This window comes from Scyliorhinus canicula, chromosome 14 (genome assembly GCF_902713615.1).
Source record: "Scyliorhinus canicula chromosome 14, sScyCan1.1, whole genome shotgun sequence".
Taxonomy (NCBI): domain Eukaryota; kingdom Metazoa; phylum Chordata; class Chondrichthyes; order Carcharhiniformes; family Scyliorhinidae; genus Scyliorhinus; species Scyliorhinus canicula.
The window spans coordinates 90,382,446-90,405,159 of record NC_052159.1 but is presented as its reverse complement, the minus strand read 5'-3'; the positions used below and the strand labels follow the sequence as shown (position 1 = coordinate 90,405,159).

General features: G+C 43.4%; 1 protein-coding gene across 7 annotated transcripts in view; it reads right to left on the bottom strand.

Moving 5' to 3' along the window:
- The window catches only part of fat3a (FAT atypical cadherin 3a), a 963,948-nt gene that overhangs the window by 485,223 nt on the left and 456,011 nt on the right, over window positions 1-22,714 (bottom strand). The gene's annotated exons all lie outside the window — the stretch shown is intronic.

Sequence of the window (22,714 nt, the reverse complement as noted above, 5' to 3'; positions counted from 1 at the left end):
TGCCAGCTTGCTTTCTCTCTCTACAGGAGCTTCCTGGCTTGCTGAGTGTTTGTTTGGTTCACACTTGACCTTTCAATGTCACAACAACGACCAGCGGGACATGCGTAATTCCTGAAAGTCCAGATTACCATGTGCTGTGCTGGTGTTCACACTCCCTTCCTACTTTTTGTTGTAGGATCATAACAATGATGGAATGCATGGATGGAAAAAAAAAATGAGAATAAAGACAATCATTGGGATCAATATTACACAAAAAGAATCTTACTTGTTCAGTGCATGTGCAGTACACATGAATCAATTAAAATGGGCGTAAATGGATGAGAGACAGTGGGGAAGAGAATGGATGGGAAGGGAAGCAGAGGGGGCAAACTGCATGGCACAGGGAAAGGAGGGACAGAATGTAAGGCAAGAAAGAAATGGGTCTGGATGGACGGTAGGGTTGACAGCCCTCCAGGAAAACAAGGGGTAGGGATTGGCTCTGCATGGGGCTAGAAACACAGGCAGGCTGATGTTGAATTCCCTGACGTTTACCAGCGTGCCTGTTTCCCAAGATTCTGAGCACTCAGTTATTCCTGACGGCCAGATCAAATCTGGAATGGCTACTTGCCTGCAAGCAACAGATAGCTTTATAAGTAAATTAAAAGGCCAATTTAGGTAATGATCCAGTTGGCCTGCAGGTCTCCAGACCTGCAGGCCAAGACATTTGCGGAGCAAGACACTTGCTTAGGATGGCCCCTTGGCAGCAGACTTGAGCTCCAGCCCCTCTGAGATCACTTTGAGGCACCCAATGACCCACCCACCCAAACAGCTGCCATATCTACCTGGCTATATTGGATATATTTTACAGCTATAGCCACTTTCAATTTCAAATACGTTAAAATTCTGAGGGTGCCACTGTCAGAAGACAAAAAAAATGCCAGAATCAATGGAAAGTGTTGGAGAGTGCCAGCATTAATTGGAAAGGCAAAATTTCACCATTGACCATCAGGAAAGTGGTAGTTTGTTAACTATCATGATGATAAGGGAGAAGGAGATGATAATGATAAGGGAGAAGGAGATGAGAACTAGTAGGAACTTGGAAGGTTAAAGAGTGTGTCCCTGTGAAAGAGCAGAGTTAAAATAATGTAATGCCTCTGTGAGTAGAGGATAGAATTCCTTGGTAACCGTGGTGATTGAGATTAGATCTAGCAGTGTAACAGTTGAGGTAACGTTTGTTACATTATCCAAGCATTGAAGGACACCTGCTGCCACCGCCGAGAGTGACAAGGGTTAAACATATGAGATCAACAGTTGAGGTAATGTTTGTTTAAGTAATGACCATGATGGTCTATTAAAATATCAACTAGTTTTTAATATTTTAAATAAGTCTATTCATTGTAAAATAGATCCAATTCAAATTGGCCATAATGCATAATTTTTGATATCAATGTGATTTTTTTTCTGGACACATGCCGTCAGGTCAAATTCCTTAAAAATACAACACCCATTTATAGCCTTCAAAATTTTGTATTTCACCTTCAGCCTCTCAGGATGTTTTTCATTCGTCCGGAAGCTGTGGTCTGGCATGATGGACTAAGCTATCCACAAAGATTTATTTTAGTGAGCTCTGTTGGGTTGATTTCCTCAATTTCAACATCAGTTCATTTCTGCTGTTATCTATAAGGGGATCTCCGATGGCAAGGGCCTGTGAAGTCATCAAACCAACTGAGCACCAGATTGAAGAATTCTCACAGACAGCAAACCGGGAAGTAAAAAGCACCAATTATGCTGTACTTTTAATCACATTTTACAGAGAGTGCAATAAAGATTAAAACATAGGCAGGGCACAAAGGCAGAAACAGAAATATCAAATAATATAAAAATAATTTTTATTATTTTCAAAACCTATTGAGCTTTTATAACATGGAATAGAAAATGGAAGGACTGACTATCCAAATTTCTAAAATTAGCTTGTTAGCTCAAATGAGATCACTCAGGCGGCAATTGTCACTTAAGCAGGTCATTAAAAACATTACATCCAACAAGGCTTAACTTTATCAATGGATTTTAAAGTGATAGTTCCTAAAAAGTTGAAGTTCACATCAAACCACTGATTCTGTTTTGATTGTATTGGTGAAGACTGCAGCACTGTATACTATAGAGGAGTGGGGTATCACCAGCAATGGTAGCACGGTAGCATAGTGGTTAGCATCAATTCTTCACAGCTCCAGGGTCCCAGGTTCGGTTCCCGGCTGGGTCACTGTCTGTGCGGAGTCTGCACGTCCTCCCCGTGTGTGCATGGGTTTCCTCCGGGTGCTCCGGTTTCCTCCCACAGTCCAAAGATGTGCGGGTTAGGTGGATTGGCCATGCTAAATTGCCCATAGTGTCCTAAAAAAAAGTAAGGTTAAGGGGGAGTTGTTGGGTTACGGGTATAGGGTGGATACGTGAGTTTGAGTAGGGTGATCATTGCTCGGCACAACATCGAGGGCCAAAGGGCCTGTTCTGTGCTGTACTGTTCTAAATATCTGCATTTAACTCCACATGTGTGGATGCATTAAATTGCAGTCTATGTTACACAACAGTGATAATGTTTGGGTTATTATTAAAAATTCTAACCCAAAATCTCTCATGAATGAGTGAAGGAATTCTGCGTACAGCTTCGGCTAAGGCACAGAATCCTCATAAATGTTTCTTTTCATGTTCTTAATTTGTCATTTCTTGAAACTGTGTTTGCTAATTTTCTAGATCAGCAAGTTAGCTCTCTGTTGCGGATTTTGTAAGCGGGTGGGAGAAGAGGGTGGGGAAACACAGTTTGTTTGAATTTAGCCCTTGGCTAAGCAGCAGACAAGTGAAACAAGAATCAGCCGAGGCGCCTGCTGATGATCACTATCTTGTGAACTAATATAAAACAGGTTTGGACTCAGTCCATGACAGTCCCCAACTGTCCAATTATCATTCTGATATTCATTGGTAATGTTCATCTACATAGAATGTCCCTTGGGCTTTAGCATGTATAGAATTGCATGCCAGCAAGGATGAACATCATTGAAAAAGTGGTGAAAACTCTAAATATTATTTATCCAAATAGAAGGGAAAGGGGGAAATTAAGCATCCCTTCCCATTAAATTCCAATTAGGTTTCCAATAGTTTCTGTAGACTTCAATTGATACACTGAAAGCTGTGAAAAGCTGTTTAGGTGTCATTGAGAGCTGAAATTGCCATCTACTTCACTGGTAATTATGTTACTGTTTTGAAGAATTAATGTTTTGAAACGTACTATCACACTCATCAGCAAGGTTTTAAATCCTTTTACAAGCACAATTTGAAGATATGCCAGAGGCCAATAAAATCAGATACGACAATCTTTCAACACCAACATTTTTACAATCTCTGAATGACTGAAATCTGAACTACCTGAAATCCACTAAAAAGCCACAATCAAAAACTGCAAACACCTATGCAAATCCCACGATCTCTACCATCAAGATGTCTGGGAACACCAGCACCTGCAAGTTCCCCTCCAAACCACACACTATCCTGACTTGGAAAGATACGCATCACTTTTCCTACACTCCTTGCAGGGTCGAAATCCTGGAACTCCCTTCCAAGCAGCACTGTGGGTGAACCTACAGATGGACTGCAATGATTCAATGTCACTCACCATCAGATTCTCAAGGGCAATTTGGGATGGGCAACAAACATTGACGTTGCCAGTAATGCTCACATTCAATGAAAAAATAAACAAGTCGTCTGTAAAATTGCTGAATGAGTGGGTTGAAAGTTCGTCTGCATATTCCTTAAAACAGAGAATTTGTAAAATGAGCATAAAATGGACTATTATATTTTCACGTTAATAATTAAATGCAGGTATGGAATCATTGCCTCACATCTGAGCGGTATAATGTAAAAAAAATGATAGGTGTGAAAATACAGCATCAGGGCTAATTTGATCAGATACATTCTTCGTTGGCATTTTCTCAGGATTAAGACGAAACAGGCGGAAAGGCAATTATGCCATCTAATATCTGCTTTCTAATGCTATACATATACATTATGAGCTGCACTGAATATAGAATAAGTTATCAGATTTTTTTTCCCAATTAAAGGGGCAATTTAGTGTGGCCAATCCATCTGATTTCAATCACATTGTTTTGGGTTGTGGGGGTGAGACCCACACAGACACGGGGAGAATGTACAAACTTTACACAGTGATCCCAGGTCTTTGGCGCTGTGAGGCAATAATGCTAACCACTCCGCCACCTTGTCGCCCCAGATTAATATTTATTACATGTTCATGAATTATACAGCAAATGGCCTTAGCACTGGAAAATGTTTTTCTTTCAAAATTTTATCATTTCGCATTCAAAACTATTTTAACCAAAAATAAACAACTCCACAGTCATAGCAGAGCTCTGCCAAAAGTTGTTACCGTTGATATACATGTATCAACACAGAAGTGTTTTCATGAGTATTGTTGAGGCTATAGTAACTGTCTCAATTTGCGCTTCAATATAATTAGTCATGTGCTTTACATTTTGAATTCATTGAAACATTGAGAAAGTTTTATCGCACCCATTTATATAATTTGCACCCCTTCTGTTGTGCACTGTATCTTTAAGTAGACAGTTCCTTATAATATTTTGGAATACAGCTGTGGAAGTGTTACAATTTGGTCTGTGCTCATGTTGGGGATCTTTCCTGTGATGGGGATCATGTGACAAGATTTCCCTCTATCGCCTTGAATGCCATTAAACTATCTTTCAGCATGTCAATCTCAATGACCTGCCAGGTGAAGGTAAAACTCTTCCCTCTGAAATGTTGGAGACCTTGAAGTCCTTTTTCACATTCAATTTCATTCCCCTCTAACTGTTTCCAGCCTCTGGGCTTGCTGAAAAGCCGAATAGTTTTGAACTGCATTGTTTACATTCAATTTCAGGATCATCATCTTTTCCAAGCATCTTGATTAACAGATCTAGGCTATTTCAAAGGAGGGGTTAGCTTTGTTTGTTTTCAGAGCTCCTTATGGTCCATTAACTCTGAAGTTTTTTCTCTTCTGAGCAGGTGTTGTTCCTCACCACTTTTTTTTTTAAAGAAGCTGTTTCTTTGTTCTGAAATGCTTCCCAGAAAGAGCAAGTGCTCTCTCTGACTTTCATTCTGCTAGGGCTTCTTCTGTTTTGAAGTTCTTCCTAGATAAACCAAGTGCCCTATCTGAATGCTGCCTCCTGGCAGTATCAGGTTGCCAATGTCAGGTACTGAAGGGGGACTCGAGGGGGAAGGGTATGAAGGGGGCCTTTGCTGAACCCAAAGCGGGGTGTCACTCACTTGCGGGTGGAGGAGGGCTGGTGTTGTGGCGTTATTCCGAGATTCAGCACCCTTCTCGGAGGATCTGGCCTTGCTAGCTTCTTCAGGTCCCATGGCACAAATCGCCCCGGCTCCAAAGAAATTTCTATATGTGGATGGATTGCGCCGACCTAATTGGTGGGAATCGGACCTCCTTTTTCGCTGGATACTACACTTAGAAACATTTAGGGCGAAATCAGCTCTTTATTTCCAGAGGGATGGAATTAAAATATAGGGATGATATACTTAATCTATATTGAACCTCAGATAGATAACATTTATAAAAAAGGATATTAGGCACTGCAGAGAGTACAGAGAAGACTTACAATGATGACGCCAGAAATGTGTCGGTATATATTTCAGGAAAGGAATCATAGACTGGTCTCTTTTCTCGTTAAAAAGGTCAAGGGGCAAACTAGTTGAGGTCTTCATAATTATGAAAGGTTTTGATAGAGGACAAACAGAGAGTTATGTTCTTGAGGGGGAGAACATAATATAAAGTAGTCATCAAGAAATCCAATCAGGATTCAGAAGAAACTTTTGCATCCAAAGATATCTGCGAATGTAAACTGGCTACCACAGTGAGTGGTTAAAGTGAATAGGATAGGTTAATTAAGAGTGGGTCTTGTGACACAGTGGATAGCATCCCTGCCTCTGAGCCAGAAGCTCCAGGTTTGAGTCCCACCACAGGACTTGATGAACAATGGAGACACATTCATAATGCGGTCAAACAGGTGGAAGTGCATCAACCGTCAAATCCTTCCAAACATGACTGGCTTGCAGTAAAAGCAGGAGAGACTCCTGGTCAGCCACTCTTGATGTGGAGTGGCGCCCCTCAAACTATAAGCCTCTGGAAACAGACTCACAACCTGTTACGGGAATTACTATTTTTATAAACAGACGAAAGGATGCCTTAGTACACCACTAGGTGCGGAAAGAAAATTGAAAAGGAAAAAATAGATGAATTAAAGGGGAAGCTGGATAATCATAAGAGGGGAAAAAGGAAAGTAGGGTTATGATAGATTTAGGTGACTAAATTTGGGAAGAGGCATGAGTGGGAGCATAAATACTGGCATGAGAGTGTTTGGTCAAATCTATATGATTATTTTTAGATTGGCAATAATAGTTTCAAAATGTAGGGTAAATGCAATGCCTGGTCAAAAGGGCTGATGGGCCTGGGGTAATTACATTCAATGGGAGGCCATGTAATTTAGTGAAGCCACGATGTGAAGTGCTAAAAGTTTAACAATGCAAGCCTTGCTAAACCATCCCTTGATGAAAAAACTGTCACTGAGGGTTCAGGGGAGCGTTTAGATTATTCAGATCAAAGAAAGATTTGAAGGCAACTTGCAAACCAGGGAAGGTTTTAAAATATCCTGTGGGGATTGGTTAGCTCAGTTGGCTACATTGTGGTATAGAACTGTGTCAACAGTTATGGGTTCCATTCCCATACTGGAGAGATGTCCATGATCCTTCTCGGACTATGGTTAATTATTAACTATTTAAAGTATTCATCTACTTTCCCAATTAAATGAAAAGTTTAAAGATAAAGATAATTGGTTTGCATTGCCATCTGAAAACAAATCCTATGGCTCCAATGTTCATCTTTGAGGCAAATGTTCATCTTTGAGGCAAGCATTGAGAGTCAGAAATGTTCCCAGTCCTGTGATCCTGTCTCTGTTGTGTAAATGCCAACTTCCATTTGTTTGGAAGGCAAGTTTATGCCTGCTTGCCAAATGTTTGTGCTGGGAAAGCAGTTCATGATGGAGATGGGCCCACCCACTCTGAAAACTCCGCCAGATATGGAGGCAGAAAAATTATATTGCGACCTCTGATACCACTGCTGCAAAGTGAGACGGATGTGGAGATAGATGGCCCAGTACTGTGAAGCCATCTCTGACCTTCATCATGTGTGCATTGGCCAGTTCTCAGATGATATATGATGCAATGCGTTTAAAATTGTGGTGAGGTAGGTCCAGCGTGAGCCTAGTTTGTGAAAGCTCTATTTACCTTGCTGGCTGCCGCCTTTTTTCATGTGACTGTTACATCACAGCATTAGCGCACTACTGGTCCCCGATCTATCAAGCATCTGCGCTTGACAGCAATCGTGATTGAAAGTGCAGTTTAGGGTTAATATTACACGCAGCCTTCAGTAAGAAGGTCACTGAAGACGTGAAGCAAATCGGTCAAGTCCAGGCACATCATGCCATCTGGCAACTCATACCATTGTCATGTTGATGCGTACCTCAGGGTCAAAGGGACCCCTGGGTCATGACCACTCATTATCTACTCCTGCCATGCTGACATGCAGATAGCCACAGTGCTGTCATCCGCTCTGGACACAGTTAATCCAGGAATAATTGTTAGAACCCCATTTACCAGTGTCACCCCATTTTTCAACTAGACCCATGGATTGGAACCTTTCACACAAAGTGGACATGCACAGTAATCCATGTGCTTAATTTGTTGCCAGAATGTCCCAGAGAAGACCATCAATGTGGAGTAAGGCATTGAATAATCCACTTCAATTCAGCGACCAGGACCTGGAGCTCCTGATTCAGAAACAGAGCTCTCTCCCCAACTATCACAAATGGTCTATTCCTGCTGCTAATTCCAATGTCTGCATGTTCATAACACAAGCACTGGTCTCCATGGAATATGCAAGGAGCCGTGGAAGTAAAACACAAAACGTTCACTCAAAGCACCAAGTGATTGGAGGGGACAGCCACAGGATCCTAGGAGCTGACTCACTCCAGGCCATCTTGCCAGGGCTAAGGAGGTCAAGGAGGAGGACAGTGATGGATGGCAAGCATCATCATCTTTCCCACAGAAATGGACTCCCAGAGACATACTTTAGTATGTCTCTGCCATCTGCATAGTCTGTGAAGCAGTCAGCTTGGGAACAGTCTGGGCCGAGCCAGTTTGTGCCTGCCCGAAGCTGAGGACAGGTGCAGTGAGACCCTTAGGAACGTGAGGTCTTTCTGATTTGGAGTCACGGTACAGTGATTGCGAGTGAGGCCCATGCCTGGAATGAAAAATCCTGGTATCCTAGTAAAGTTAGAAGAGATTGGAATTGGAATTCTCTCAGAGGGTGAGAGCGCTCTGGAAATCTAAGGTGCTGATTCTCTGGGGCCGCTAGCCTCAATCGGGATACGCAATGGCTTATAGAATCAGACGAGATAGCCAAATTGGGACTCTCAGTGGGTGTCAATCCCATTGGGAATCTCCCAGCCTGCTGCGCCTGGCCTGATCAGGTTCTCACCCAGAGCAGGTAAGAACCCGATTACAGCTGATCGACATTCATTTAAATATAATTAGCAGGTTTGAGGCTGGATTCTCCAACCTCCGGCAGAGGGGGAAGGCTGCCTTTCCAGTGGTGGGTGGGCATTTCCAACAGCTGGGAGGCTGCCATGTTATTCTGAGATACGATCTTGGGACCTGTAAGCAGGTTTAGGACTGTCGCTTTCAATGCCAGCGCAAAGACCACCGCTCTCGGAAAAAGTTTCAAAGTGCTGTTGAATCCCACCTCAGCAGCACTGTCAGCGCCACAAGGAAACACACCAGTTTTTTTACTGGTGCAGCACTTCGCCTCAGGATCAGAGAATCCCGCCTTACATGTTGACGCCATCGTGAAACGCTGTTGCATTCACAACGGCGTCAGCATGCCCTCAGGAGCCCCTCAATCGGCCAGCAGGGCACTGGAGCGACCGATACCGCTCCAGCTGCCAATGCCGGCGTCAAATGGGCACCGCGGGTTTGCGCATGCGCACTACGACCGGCGCCAATGCCCGCATGTGCGGTGGTTCCCTTCTCCACGCCAGCCCCGACTCAACGTGGCATAGGCTACAGGGGCCAGCGCGGAGCAAAAGGGACCCCCAGCCCGAGAGGCTGGCCTGCCGATCAGTAGGCCCCGATCGCGGGCCAGGCTCAGCAGAGCTCACCCCCCTGCCCCGGGGTTGGACCCCCCCCCCCAACCAGGCCACCGCCGAAAGTATGCACGCCGCAGTCCCGTCGGGTATGACCAGACGTGGACGGCACCGGCGGTACTCTGATTTTTTTTGCTGCAGCTCGGCCCATCCCGGGTGGAGAATCACCGACTAGCACCGCACCTGTGCCAATGGCGCCAGTTCTCCGCTCTCCAGAGAATCGGTGAACCGGCGTCGGGGCGGCATCGCGCGATTCACACCCGGCCGCGCGATTCTCCAGCCCAGCGTGGGCTAAGAGAATCCCGCCCATAGTTTTTAAATCGGTTGAATCACGGTCCAAATGTCAGAGTGGGAAGCTAAGGAGAATTTAAAGCAAATTCAGGAAGCTGTGACACAAATTGGCTTGGTTCCAGGAGAATTGAATGACCACTCACAAAACTGTAACATTAAAAGGGAAATTAAATGTAGAATGGGCAGTGTTCTGTTCGGAATGTTGGTTTATAATAATAATAGTGCTTATGAGATTAAGTGTTCAGTTAGTTATGCTTGTTTCGTTTAACATTTGTCACAGCGGAAGTCTTTGTTGAAAACACGGAATCTTGTGTAGTTTTTCATTTTCATAAGTGGGAATTCAAATTTATTTTCAAAAGCTACCGGTCTCTACTGAGATTGTAATAGTATATCCCATGTAATCCTGTGTAACTTACTCAGAGAGTGACACTCCTTCCTTTAAAAGTTATTTTTACCACTTTTTCCAGCGTGATACCCCAGCTGTGAGCACCAAACATAGCTCCGGGATCAAGCAAGCCATCTGCTCCCAGGCCTCTGCCAATCATACTCAAGCTATTAAAGATGTCAATAAAAGCAGCCCGATGGGAATCTTAAAAAGTCAAATGCCTGGTATCTATCTACCTTAATGCTTCTGCACAACGAGTCAGATGGAGAACCAAGGACTGCAAAATTACAGATCTATACACATGCCTCATCTATCCAAGATGCAAAGCTCAAAGCTTACTGTACATACCAAATACACTGAAGTATTGACATTCAACTTACCAGAACCAATTTCTTGCAAAGTAAGGCTGTTAACAATTTTGATAGGGGAAGGAGATATCATTGCCAGTTTTCTCTTCATTCTTAATTGAAGGTCGTAACCCTTTGCTGCCCATTATTCACCACTATATCTAATACTTTGAACTCACTGATGAATTGATGATGAGTTGGGGAGGCAGTGTAGTGGTATGGTCACTGGATTAGCTGATCCTATCAAACCTTTCAAAGACTTGTGTAACAGCAGCCTAAACAATAGACACAACACGGCAATTTGAATATTACTTTTTTTCAGTTTAATTAATCTTGAAGATCATTTTGGTTTAATTGATTCTGTGGGTAGGTTTACATGATTCTTCATGGCTGAGTTTATATTTTTTAATAGATAATGGAATGACCTCGGCCCATCACTTTTAATTTACTCCTGAGAGCATAACCTCATTAAGGGTAATATGCAGGACAGAGCTCTTCACTCAATTGTGAAGCATTCAGATCTCCCTTGATTTTTGTTCTGAATCCCTTGTCTTTGATGCAGCATTTCTTAATTGCTGAAAGATTGAGTGCCCATGCTATTCTTGAAGATTAATGTACATTGGACTCTACATAGACGATGACTTTGTTTTTTTAAACTGTGTCCATGTTTACGTGAAATGAGATGGCAAACTTTGCATTTGGTCGATACTCTGGGCTGAATTTTAACTGGAAATAAGAACCAGGTGGGTTTGGGCTGAATGGGTGTGGGGGCTTTTAAAGAGAGCCAGAGGTTGGGCAGGCGATGAACCTGCTCTAAGGAGGTGGCTTGCAACTTTTCTGATGCAGCTGCGAGATTTCATGTCATACGGCTTTTGAACTGATGTCAGCCAGATTTCCCCAGCGACCCAGCAGCATCATCAAGTTGAGCACTGGATTTCAGGAGGCAAGTTCCTTTTGTCATGGGAGTGTCCCTTTAGGAAATGTTTTTGTCTTATAACATGGCTTCAGTGATGTCATTGTGTGGGTGGAGCTGGGCTATGGCTCTGGAAGTTGGTTTTGCTTTCACTTTGAATTTGAACTGGTTTTTTTCTGCACAGGTTGAAGAAGGATTTTTTTAAAATCTCTATCTGCATTTTAAAAGCTGTTACCAGACTGCTTGATAACTTGAAAAGAAAAAAACTGTTTTCTGGATGAAATTCAAACCTGCTGTTTTGGAAAGGAAGCAGGAGCATCCAAATCAAGTCTTGAGTGCCGTGTGCTGGACCACACCTTTGAAAAGAGTTTTCTGGTTTATGGGATCTTGTTCTTCAATTGGAACAGCTAAAGCGGGAATTTATTAAGGGTTATACATGGAGTACTGTAGCTCTGTAGGGTATTTATGTTGATAGTTGATAAAAATTCTTACTGTATGTGTTTATAAAAATGTTAACTAAATATGTAGAATAAACTTTGTTTTTGATTAAAAGTGCTTAAGGCCTCTGTTGAAGAACAGCTGAAAGGCAGGCCCTTGTGCTCATCATAAACCAAAAGCAATAAACAGATGTAGGTCAGGTGAACTCCATGATATACGTTGGAGTTTTCTAAACCCTGACCCATAACACTTTATACCCATCGTTTGGCTTCAGGTGCCTGCCTGAATTCCCCCACCCCATCCCAACAATGGACTTCCTCCTAAAGGTTTTGACCTTCACTTCACCAAGTCCTGAGCTCCTCCCATCAGGCTCAGTTCAGCCTCTATCCACTGAGGCTTTGAAATGAAATGAAATGAAATGAAAATCGCTTATTGTCACAAGTAGGCTTCAAATGAAGTTACTGTGAAAAGCCCCTAGTCGCCACATTCCGGCGCCTGTTCGGGGAGGCTGGTACGGGAATTGAACCGTGCTGCTGGCCTGTCTTGGTCAGCTTTAAAAGCCAACGGTTTAGCCCAGTGTGCTAAACCTGCCCCTTTTGATTTTCCCCTCCCCTAAGTCCTCTGTCCTTCTCCTCGCTTCATCCCTGAGATCCAGCTCTACCCACCCAACTTCTTTACAAAACATTCCTGGCAGGGTTTTACCTGCTGCGGAAACCAGTTGTGACCAACTGGCATCTCAAATTATGAGTTCCCTCTAACATTCTGACCAACTGTCACCACCGCAAAGGGTGGAGTGCAGTGCACGAATATGGTGGAACAACATATGCACGAATCGAACCTGGGACCCTGGAGCAGCCATTGATTCCAAGTATGAATACCTCATGCTTTCTTTCCAGCAAATAATTTAGAACTCCTTTAATCTTTATTTTCACAGTAACTTCATACTTGTGACAATAAACGATTAGTGTTATTATTATTATCATTCATGTCACGTTGGCCTATTTTCAGCAGGCTTCAGAACCGGGCACAGGACCACATTTATTTTGCCCTAAATTAAAGACAAGGTCTGAAAAACATAACAATTTATAAACCTCATATTTGTCGTGATGCGGCAGTCTGTGCACAATTACTGACTGAAATTGAGGACCATAGGTCATGCAATGTACTATTCCAAATGTATTATTTAACCTTTGGCATTATTGCTCAACAGTCTTTGGTGAAACCCAAGAGACAATATTCTATTGCAAAGACCCAAAATTGCAGTCAATATTTGTTCTAATATAATTCTGAAGTAGTTGAAAATTAAAAGAGAAATACTGTCTTCATACTTTATAATGTTATCAGGTGATTGTAAAATAAACTTTATTGAAACAACATTTCAGCAAATCAACTTGGCCTTCCAGTATTTGCACGCTTTTGAAAAATATTGCACTGTCAGTAAGTTATTAAATTGTCATTCTGTATGGTGAAGTATGTCAATAAAAATAAAACGGTGAGTTTAAATTCCAGCAAAGTTGAGAAATTGAACACAATTCTCATCATAAACTATTGTTAATATTAGAACATAGAACATCACAGCGCAGTACAGGCCCTTCGGCCCACGATGTTGCACCATCCTGTGAAACCCTTCTAAAGTCCCTCTACACTATTCCCTTATCGTCCATATGCCTATCCAATGACCATTTGAATGCGTTTAGTGTTGGCGAGTCCACTACTGTTGCAGGCAGGGCATTCCACGCCCTTACTACTCTCTGAGTAAAGAACCTACCTCTGACATCTGTCCTATATCTATGTCCCCTCAATTTAAAGCTATGTCCCCTCGTGCTGGACATCACCATCCGAGGAAAAAGGCTCTCAATGTCCACCCTATCTAATCCTCTGATCATCTTGTATGCCTCAATTGAGTCCCCTCTTAACTTTCTTCTCTCTAACGAAACCAGCCTCAAGTCCTTCAGCCTTTCCTCATATGATCTTCCCTCCATACCAGGCAACATTCTTGTAAATCTCCTCTGTACCCTTTCCAATGCTTCCACATCCTTCCTATAATGTGGCGACCAGAACTGCACACAATACTCCAAATGCGGCCGCACCAGAGTTTTGTACAACTGCAACATGACCTCATGGCTCCGAAACTCAATTCCTCTACCAATAAAAGCTAACACACCGTACGCCTTCTTAACAACCCTCTGAACCTGGGTGGCAACTTTCAGGGATCTATGGACATGGACACCGAGATCTCTCTGTTCGTCCACACTACCAAGAATCTTACCATTAGCCCAGTACTCTGCCTTTCTGTTATTCCTTCCAAAATGAATTAGGTTGTAACATCAAAGAAACTTCACAGTTAGAATCCCTACAGTGCAGAAGGCCATTCAGCCCATCAAGTGTACACCAACTCTCTGAAAGAGCACCCTTTTTAGCCTCAGGTCCCCACCCTATCCTGTAACCCAGTAACCCCACCTAATCTTTTGGACACCAAGTGACAATTTACCATAGTCAGTCCACCTAACCTGCACATCTTTGGACTGTGGGAGGAAACCAGGCATTTATACCAGATGGTATAAAAGAAGTGATCTGCTGTCATCAGGAAGCCACATGCTTACAATTGATGGGCTCCAATTATTAACAAATACAATTAGTATCTTTCTCTCACCATTGGTGTTGCTTCAAAATGCAAATAATTATAAAGCATTATGATTAACACCGTAAGCTTTATTGTTCTATAATTTTTTATTAAGTCTCAGTATTTTAATTTTAAATAATGGATGCTGGTAACAATTTTGAAAATTAAAGAATTTTATTGAACCTAACTGGAAGCAAAAGCAAAATATACAGATGCTGAAATTCTGAAGTGAAATCATTTTTTGCTTCTTTACATGTCACTTTACTATCTCCTCTTACCCTGCAGCATCATCCCATTTGTCCTTTAACCCCACCTGCTTTCCACCTCACTACAGACTGCGGTTGCCATTCAGTCAGCAAGTATGATCTCAAGTCACCTAACATTCCAATTTCCCAACTTGCACTCATGCTGACCTATGTTTTCAGTCTACTGAACTGTTGTTCAGTGTTCCAACTTTTTTGCTAATACAAAATAATTAAATAAGTGAGATCAAATTAACGGAGGAATAAATTAAAGGGACAGTGTCAAATGGTAACTGCTATGAACAAAAGACAAATAACAAAGTAAAATGAAGACATCAAATCAAAATGTGATTAACTGGGTCGATAAGTCCCCAGGTCCTGCGGTGCCCAATGGGCAAGGAAGGCTTCAAGGGTGCCTGTGGACACCGCATGCACCTGCTCCAGGAATACCCAACCCCAAGCATTGCCGCAGCAGAGGGGCAGGCAGTCAGGTCGGACGACCTCTTCGATCGCCCTCTGCCTGGACCTGTTGATGTCAAGTTTGTCCAAGAGTGTTCCTGCAGTGTTCCAGTGAAGCTCAATGAAGAATGGTATCTAGTCTTCCAATTAGACACTTTACAGCCTTATTGACTGAAAAATTGCCAATTTCAGAGCATAATCTCTGCCCCCATTTATTCCTTTTCTTTTAAGGTTTTCCATTGATTTTGCTTTGATATGACAGCTGTTCATCTTTCTGTGATTTACACCTTTTTGCTTTTACACTTGTCTCATTATCATTCCCTTTTATCTTGCAGCTGCTCTTTTGTCATTTCATCTCGTCTTCCATCCTATTACAGAGCTTCCCTTTTGTTCTTTTTCCACCATTCCATTTCACTTACTGAAGATCAATTATATTCAAACTTTACTCAGTTCTGATGAAGGGTCATCACCTTGAAACAGAGTTGAGCATGTTTAGCCGGGTGTTTACCAGTGCTCAAAGCACCAAGAAAGACCCCGTTATTTCAGAGCCTCAGCAGGGAACGCCCTGCCGAGGTTGCACTTAGTCTCATGTCCTGCACTGAGGTGTTCTGCTCAATAGTGCAGAAAGAGATTGGGGGGCCACCGGAGTCATCGAGCCTCCCACATCCCATCTAATAAGAGCAGGGCACCCCCAGGCCCAATCCCCAGTCCGGGCAAAAGGCCCAGAAACTTGGTCCTGCCATGCTGGTACCCTGGCAGTTCCCCTACCAGGCTGACAGTGCCAGGCTGGTACCCAGGTATCACTGCCAGGATGGCATCAGGGGTGTAAGCACCAGAGCCCAGATCCAGGGACTCCCGGTCCCTTGGGAGATCTCCCCAAATGCCATTCCACCTGGTCCCTGTCTGTGGAGCTCACCTGAGGTCTCCAAGATGAAGGGACTAGGCGAAGGGGGCAGCACAGTAGCACAGTGGTTAGCACTGTGACTTCATGGCGCCAGGGTCCCAGGTTCGATTCCTGGCTTGGGTCACCGTCTGTGCTGAGTCTGCATGTTCTCTCCGAGTCTGCATGTTCTCTCCGTGTCTGCATGGGTCTCCTTTGTCTGCTCCGGTTTCCTTCCACAGTCCAAAGATGTGGTTAGGTGGATTGGCCATGCTAAATTTCCCTCAGTGTCCAAAAAGTTTAGGTGGAATTACTGGGTTACAGGGATAGGGTGGAGGTGTGGGCTGGTGCAGATTCGATGGGCCGAATGGCCTCCTTTTGCACTGTTAATTCTATGATTCTAGGTTCAGCGAGTGCATATAATAATAATAATAATAATAATCATCGTTATTGTCACAAGTAGGCTTACTGCAATGGACACTGGGGCACTGCAATGAAGTGACTGTGAAAAGTCCCTAGTCACCACATTCTACCGCCTGTTCGGGTACACAGAGGGAGAATTCCAAACGACCTAACAGCACGTCTTTTGGGACTTGTGGGAGGAAAACGGAGCATCCGGAGAAAAACGATGCAGACACGGGGAGACCGTGCAGACTCCGCACAGACAGTGACCCAAGCCGGGAATCGAACATGGGACCCTGACGCTGTGAAGCCATAGTGCTACCCACCATGCTACCATGCTGCCCACAATTAAAGTGAGACTAGCTCACTTCAATAGTATGCAAATTTGCCAAACAATGAGCAGGATCTAGATTACGATGTCAGGTGAGATACACAGATGCTACTTGACCTACTGAGTATTTCCAGCATTTGCTATTTTTATGCTAGAAGAAGTACTTTTTCTTGCTCAGATACTTTTTTTCTCCAATCATTAACAGAGTGTGGATGTTGCTGGAATGGTCAGCATTTAGTTCCCATCCCTGATTGCCCATAAGAAGCTGAAAGTGAGGTTCCTTCTTGAACTGCTACAGTCTGTGTAGCCTATGTTAGTGCTGTGAGGTAGGGAGCTCCATGTATTTGACCCAATAACAATGAATTAATGGGTTATATAAAGAAGGATGCTGTGTGACCTGGAGGGGAATTTACAAGCTGTGGTATTCCCTTCTGCTTACTTATCCTTGTCCTTCTAGGGTTTCAAGTTTGGTCATTGTTGAACAAATCTTTCAGGGCTGAGATGCAGCATTACATTTCCTAGATGGTGTCCAACACCTCAGCAGTGGAGGGAAATAATTTTTTAGGTGGTGGATTGGATGCCAATCAATTGGGCTGCTTTGTTCTGGATGTTTTTGTGCTACTTGACTGTTACTGGAATTGCAGTCATCCAGGAAAATGGAGAGTATTCCATTACATTCCTAATTTATGCCTTGCAGGTGTTAGACAGGCTTTGAGGGGTAAGGAGCTGAGTTACTCACTGCAGAATATCCAATCACTTGACCTCCTCTTGCTGCCACAGTATTTCTATAGCTGATCCAGTTAGGTTTGTGAGTTCCCAGGACATTGCTGCTGATGGGTTTGATTGATGTGATATGTTAGTGTGTGTCAGGGGGAAAAAAAGGCAGGAAATTAAGCTACTAACAGAAGCTTTTTCACCAAGTAATAACAGCAAAACCGGAACCACACAAATTGTGGCTGGCAATGCATTAATACAGTTTAAGTAACAATCTGTATCTGCATTGAGCAAGCTAATCCCAATGATTGGGAATGGCAGGTTGAATCAGTTCATCCTCAGTGAAACTACACACATCTCAGAAGAAAAGTGCAACCAATTTGAACTCCATTAGCCCTAATAGCTACCACACAGCATGCAACCCTTGAATTTTAACAACCCATATCCGAAGTTTTTTCTTTCTGCCAGCTGTGCTGGTGATGAACCAAACTCTTCTTTCCCAAAGGGAAAAAAGCTAATTTTAAGGAAAGGGAAGCAAGGCTGCATGTTGACAAAGAAAACAACATTGCTTTAACAAATTGCAATTGGGAAATGGATCACTGACAGCATTCTGCAAATGAACATTTTCATGAGTTTAAGGGTGCAATCACCTCACAAAAAATTTATGGTCTCAAGTTACATGTTAGCTGCTTGTCTCAGAAAGCAAACGAGACGGGCAGCACGGTGGCACAGTGGTTAGCATTGCTGCCTACGGCGCTGAGGACCCGGGTTCGAATCCCGGCTCTGGGTCACTGTCCGTGAGGAGTTTGCACATTCTCCCCGTGTCTGCGTGGGTTTCACCCCCACAACCCAAAAGATGTGCAGGATAGGCGGATTGGCCACGCTAAATTGCCCCTTAATTGGAAAAAATAATTGGGTACTCTAAATTAAGAAAAAAAAAGAGAGCAAACGAGAGAAGCCTACAGGCAAAGTAAAAAGCTAAACTCCTCTAGGTAGGGAAAGTGATTAGATTCATTGCAGCATTAAGCACATTGATGAATAATAAGGCTTATCCCACAATGCACTGTATCAAGCAAGGCAGTTTATTGTTCTGCAATGTTTTAACATTATGTCAGAGCTCATTCCATAGACGTCAATGCCCTTGATCTACTTGTTCATCTTGTGAAATACAGTTTGCAATACACTGGTATGTTGTAAATCAGTAATTCTGCTATGTTATTTGATTGGAGAGTTCTCACATATTTCAAGACAGTCAAGGAATAAAACTAAGTCACTTAATTGAATCTTACTTCATTTTCCTTCCCAAATGCTTCACATGGTGTCATGATATGCAATCATGCAACCAATGAACACTCAGAATAGGACATAACCAATGGGCAGTCAGGACACTTGGAGGTGGCATCACCACAAGGGGGCATGACATAAACACTATAAAAGGGATGAGGCACTCACACCCTGCCTCTTTCCACAGACAGATATCTAGAGAGTTAGACAGGGTTGATCAGCAGCATCACACCCCAGCACGTGGCTTAGAGCAAGCTGGCACAGTTAGAATGAGTTACTACAGTTAGATTAGCAGAGTCAAACTCATTTGAGAACTGTGTTAATAGTTCAATAAACACGTTGAACTCATTTCAGAATCTGGAGCATTCTTTAGTTAAGACTGCATCAAGTTCAAAGATGTGCGGGTTAGGTGGATTGGCCATGCTAAATTGCCCGTATTGTCCTAAAAAGTAAGGTTAAGGGGGGGTTGTTGGGTTACGGGTGTAGGGTGGGTTTGAGTAGGGTGATTATTGCTCGGCACAACATTGAGAGCCGAAGGGCCTGTTCTGTGCTGTACTGTTCTATGTTCTATGTTCTAAGTAGCAGCCTGTTATCCGAAGCAGCATAACACAACACGGAATAGTGGAAGAGCTTGATAATATATTTAAATGCTCTATTACCAGACTGTATGCTACAAATTCATCTCCAACTCTTCCCCTTACTCCTCCCTATGCACCAGAAAATTGTTCCTCCCTATGCACCAGAAAATTGTCTCTTTCAGTAAGATTGCACCAAGTGAGACAATAGAGAAGAAAATATGCATTAAAACAAAATCTGAACGCACACTGATTTGCTTATTTGCCAGGCATCACTGGAAAAGGCCTGCCGGCAGGTCACCCATATTGCCACAATCACAAATATTCTTCGGGCAGAATTGTATGGCACTCCATGTCAGGTTTGAAGGTGGGGTGGGCCTCTCAAATCAGCATGGGGTCAGCCTGCTGCTTAGTAACAGAGTGCCTTGAAGATTATAAAAGGCACCACCCCCCCCCCCCCCTTACCCCCGCCCCCGACAAGGTCATACCCCTCTTTATAACCTTCCCCCTGACCTCTCACACTGAACACCCTCCCCCCCCAATGCACTGGAACCTGCCAACCAGGCATGCTGATACCTTGGAGGTAAAAGTTCAGTCCCTGTTACTTCCACTTCTTCAGGAATTGCCTGCAGCCCTAGCACTGCCCATCACTTGAACCTCTGCTGGGACTACAGAACTACTCAACAATCAGATTGGCTGGCAGCTCTCTAAGGTAGGACTTCCTCCTGCATGAGGGATGGAAGTCCTGAGTCCAGCCAATTAAGGCTCTATGGAACATTAAATGGCTGTGGGGCAGCCAGTATCCACCAAAATATGTTCCTCACCGATTCTTTAGATGGTGGGCAAGAAACCCCACCATCAGTCACACATAACGCACAAGGTAAATTTTGCCTTCTGTAAAAAAAGTATTGTAAATGTCACATTATTATTACATTGTCCACTACAAGACTGGTTCGAAAAGAAATGAAATACAAGTAATCTGCTGCCAAATTTACGTTTGATCAAATATATTAAATTGTAGCAAATACTTTACAAAGGTTTACAATTTTGACATATGCAGTCAACAGCAGAAGAATAAAGCATATGTTGCTCCAAACATATTACTACAACAGTTGTGTTGTCCTGTTTGAGGACTCACAATGTAAGCTTTGCATTGCTGCTAATGCTACAAGAAAGCATCTCTAGTGGTACAATAGGGATGATACAAAGTGACTGTATTTCTATCATATCTTTGAGTGCAACTCAAAATCTAAAAAATATCAAAATCAGCTTCACATTCAATAAAATCAGGAGGATAATAAAATAAAACTATAAAATATATGCCAAATGCTGGTAATTAACCACCAATTTCCTAATGTTTAGTTATTCTATTGTTTCGTTTCGGCTATAATTCAATCTAAACAGAGCTGTAAATTAGTAGACAGTACCAAAAGTAGTCCAAAGATGTGCCGGTTAGGTGGATTGGCCATGCTAAATTGCCCGTAGTGTCCTAAAAAGTAAGGTTAAGGGGGGGGTTGTTGGGTTACGGGTATAGGGTGGATACGTGGGTTTGAGTAGGGTGATCATTGCTCGGCACAACATTGAGGGCCGAAGGGCCTGTTCTGTGCTGTACTGTTCTATAATTCTATAGTACAGTGTATGAAGTGTTGCTTGAAATGACAGGTGGCCGTACTAAAACTGGTAGCAAACTACAATGCAAGATTTATAAAAAACTAAAATGCATTTTAAAAAGCCTATTAGCCCCATACCATAGCAGAAACTACAGCTGTTTCACACATCATATACCATTTTAGTTATGGCACACAGAGGAGTCATTGATATGTCTGCTTTTAGACTGTTGTAGCCATTCCACAAACTGGAATAAGACAAAATTTTAGAAAACAGCTATTGTACTTTTCCAGAAGAACCATTATGAGTTCCCTTTAATATTAGAAATTACTACTGGGCAAAACTTTTTCTTTTGCTTTTATCATGGCAGTTGTTCAAGTCATATCTGTCTGTCAGTACTTGTTACTTTGTGTGTGGAATTTTCACTGCTGACATAGGGATGCCGGAGGGAACTGCAATGGAGACTGGAAGCTGAACACTGACAGACAAATAAACCCTAGGGATATGTTCTCACTTACACTTGCATTCTGAAGTGCTTTTAAAATTGAGAAATAATCTTGCAAACTGTGAAAAATTACCCATTTCATCTTGGAAATCATATTGAACCAATTATTGATGTTAATTCACATTTTTGATCCTCGTTCATATGGGGAAGGAAGGTGGCCAGTGAGAAAGGTGCTGCAACAGAGGGGAAGGCAGGCAGGGGGTTTGGGTCTTCCAAACCTGATGTACTACTACTGGGTGGCGAATGTGGAGAAGGTGTGGAGCTGGGTCAGAGGGGTTGATTCCTAGTGGGTCAGAATGGAGGAGAGTTTGTGCAGGGGGTCGGGATTGAAAGCACGAGCAGCAGCGCCGCTCCTGATAGCTCCGGGGAAATACTCAGGGAGTCCGGTAATAATAGCTTCATTGAAAATCTGGAGGCAGTTTCGCCAACACTTAAGGGTGGGGGCAGGGTCAAGGGAAATGCCAATTCGGGGGAACCACAGATCTGACCCGGGAAGGTGGGATGGAAATTTACGGAAATGGGAAGAGAAGGGGATTAAGATGCTAAAAGATTTGTTTCTTAGGAGTCGGTTTGCAGGATTGAAGGAGCTGGAAGCGAAGTATGGGCTGGAGCAGGCAGAAATGTTTAGATACATGCAGGTTCGAGATTTTGCCAGAAAGGAGACGCAGAACTTCCCGGAGGAACTGGCCTCCGCATTGCTAGGTGGAGGTGCTGCGACAAGGGGACTGGAGAAGGGGGCAGCGTCAGTGGTGTAGATATTTTGGAAGAGGATAGGGCACCACTGGAAGTGATCATAGCAAAGTGGGAGGAAGAGTTGGGAGAGGTCATAGAGGGGTTCTGGTGTGAGGTGCTCCGTAGAGTAAATGCCTCCACCTCATGTGCGAGGTTGGGGCTGATACAGCTGAAGGTGGTATACAGAGCACACCTCATGAGGATGAGCTGATACTTTGAAGGAGTAGAAGGTGTGTGTGAACGTTGCCGGGGGGGGGGGGGGGGGGGGGGGGCGGGGGGGGCTGCTAATCACGTTCATATGTTTTGGTCCTGTCCAAAGCTAGAGGATTACTGGAAGGAGGTTTTTAGGGTAATCTCCAAGGTGGTGCATGTGAAACTGAACCCGAGTCCCCGGGAGGCCATATTCGTGGTGTCGGACCAGCCAGGGTTAGAAACGGGTGCGGAGGCAGATTTTGTAGCCTTCGCCTCGTTGATCGCCCGAAGGCGCATCCTGTTGGGATGGAGAGCAGCCTCTCCACCCTGTGCCCTGGCGTGGCGGGGGGACCTGTTGGAATGCTTGACTCTTGAGAAGGTTAAGTTTGAACTGAGGGGAAGGACGGAGGGGTTCTACAAGTCATGGACATTATTCATTGTGCACTTTCAAGAACTGGATAACATCGAACATTAGTTGGGAGGAGAGGGGGGCTGTGTGTATTAAGGGTGACTATGGGTAATCCCTGATTCCTTTTTGTCATTTGTTT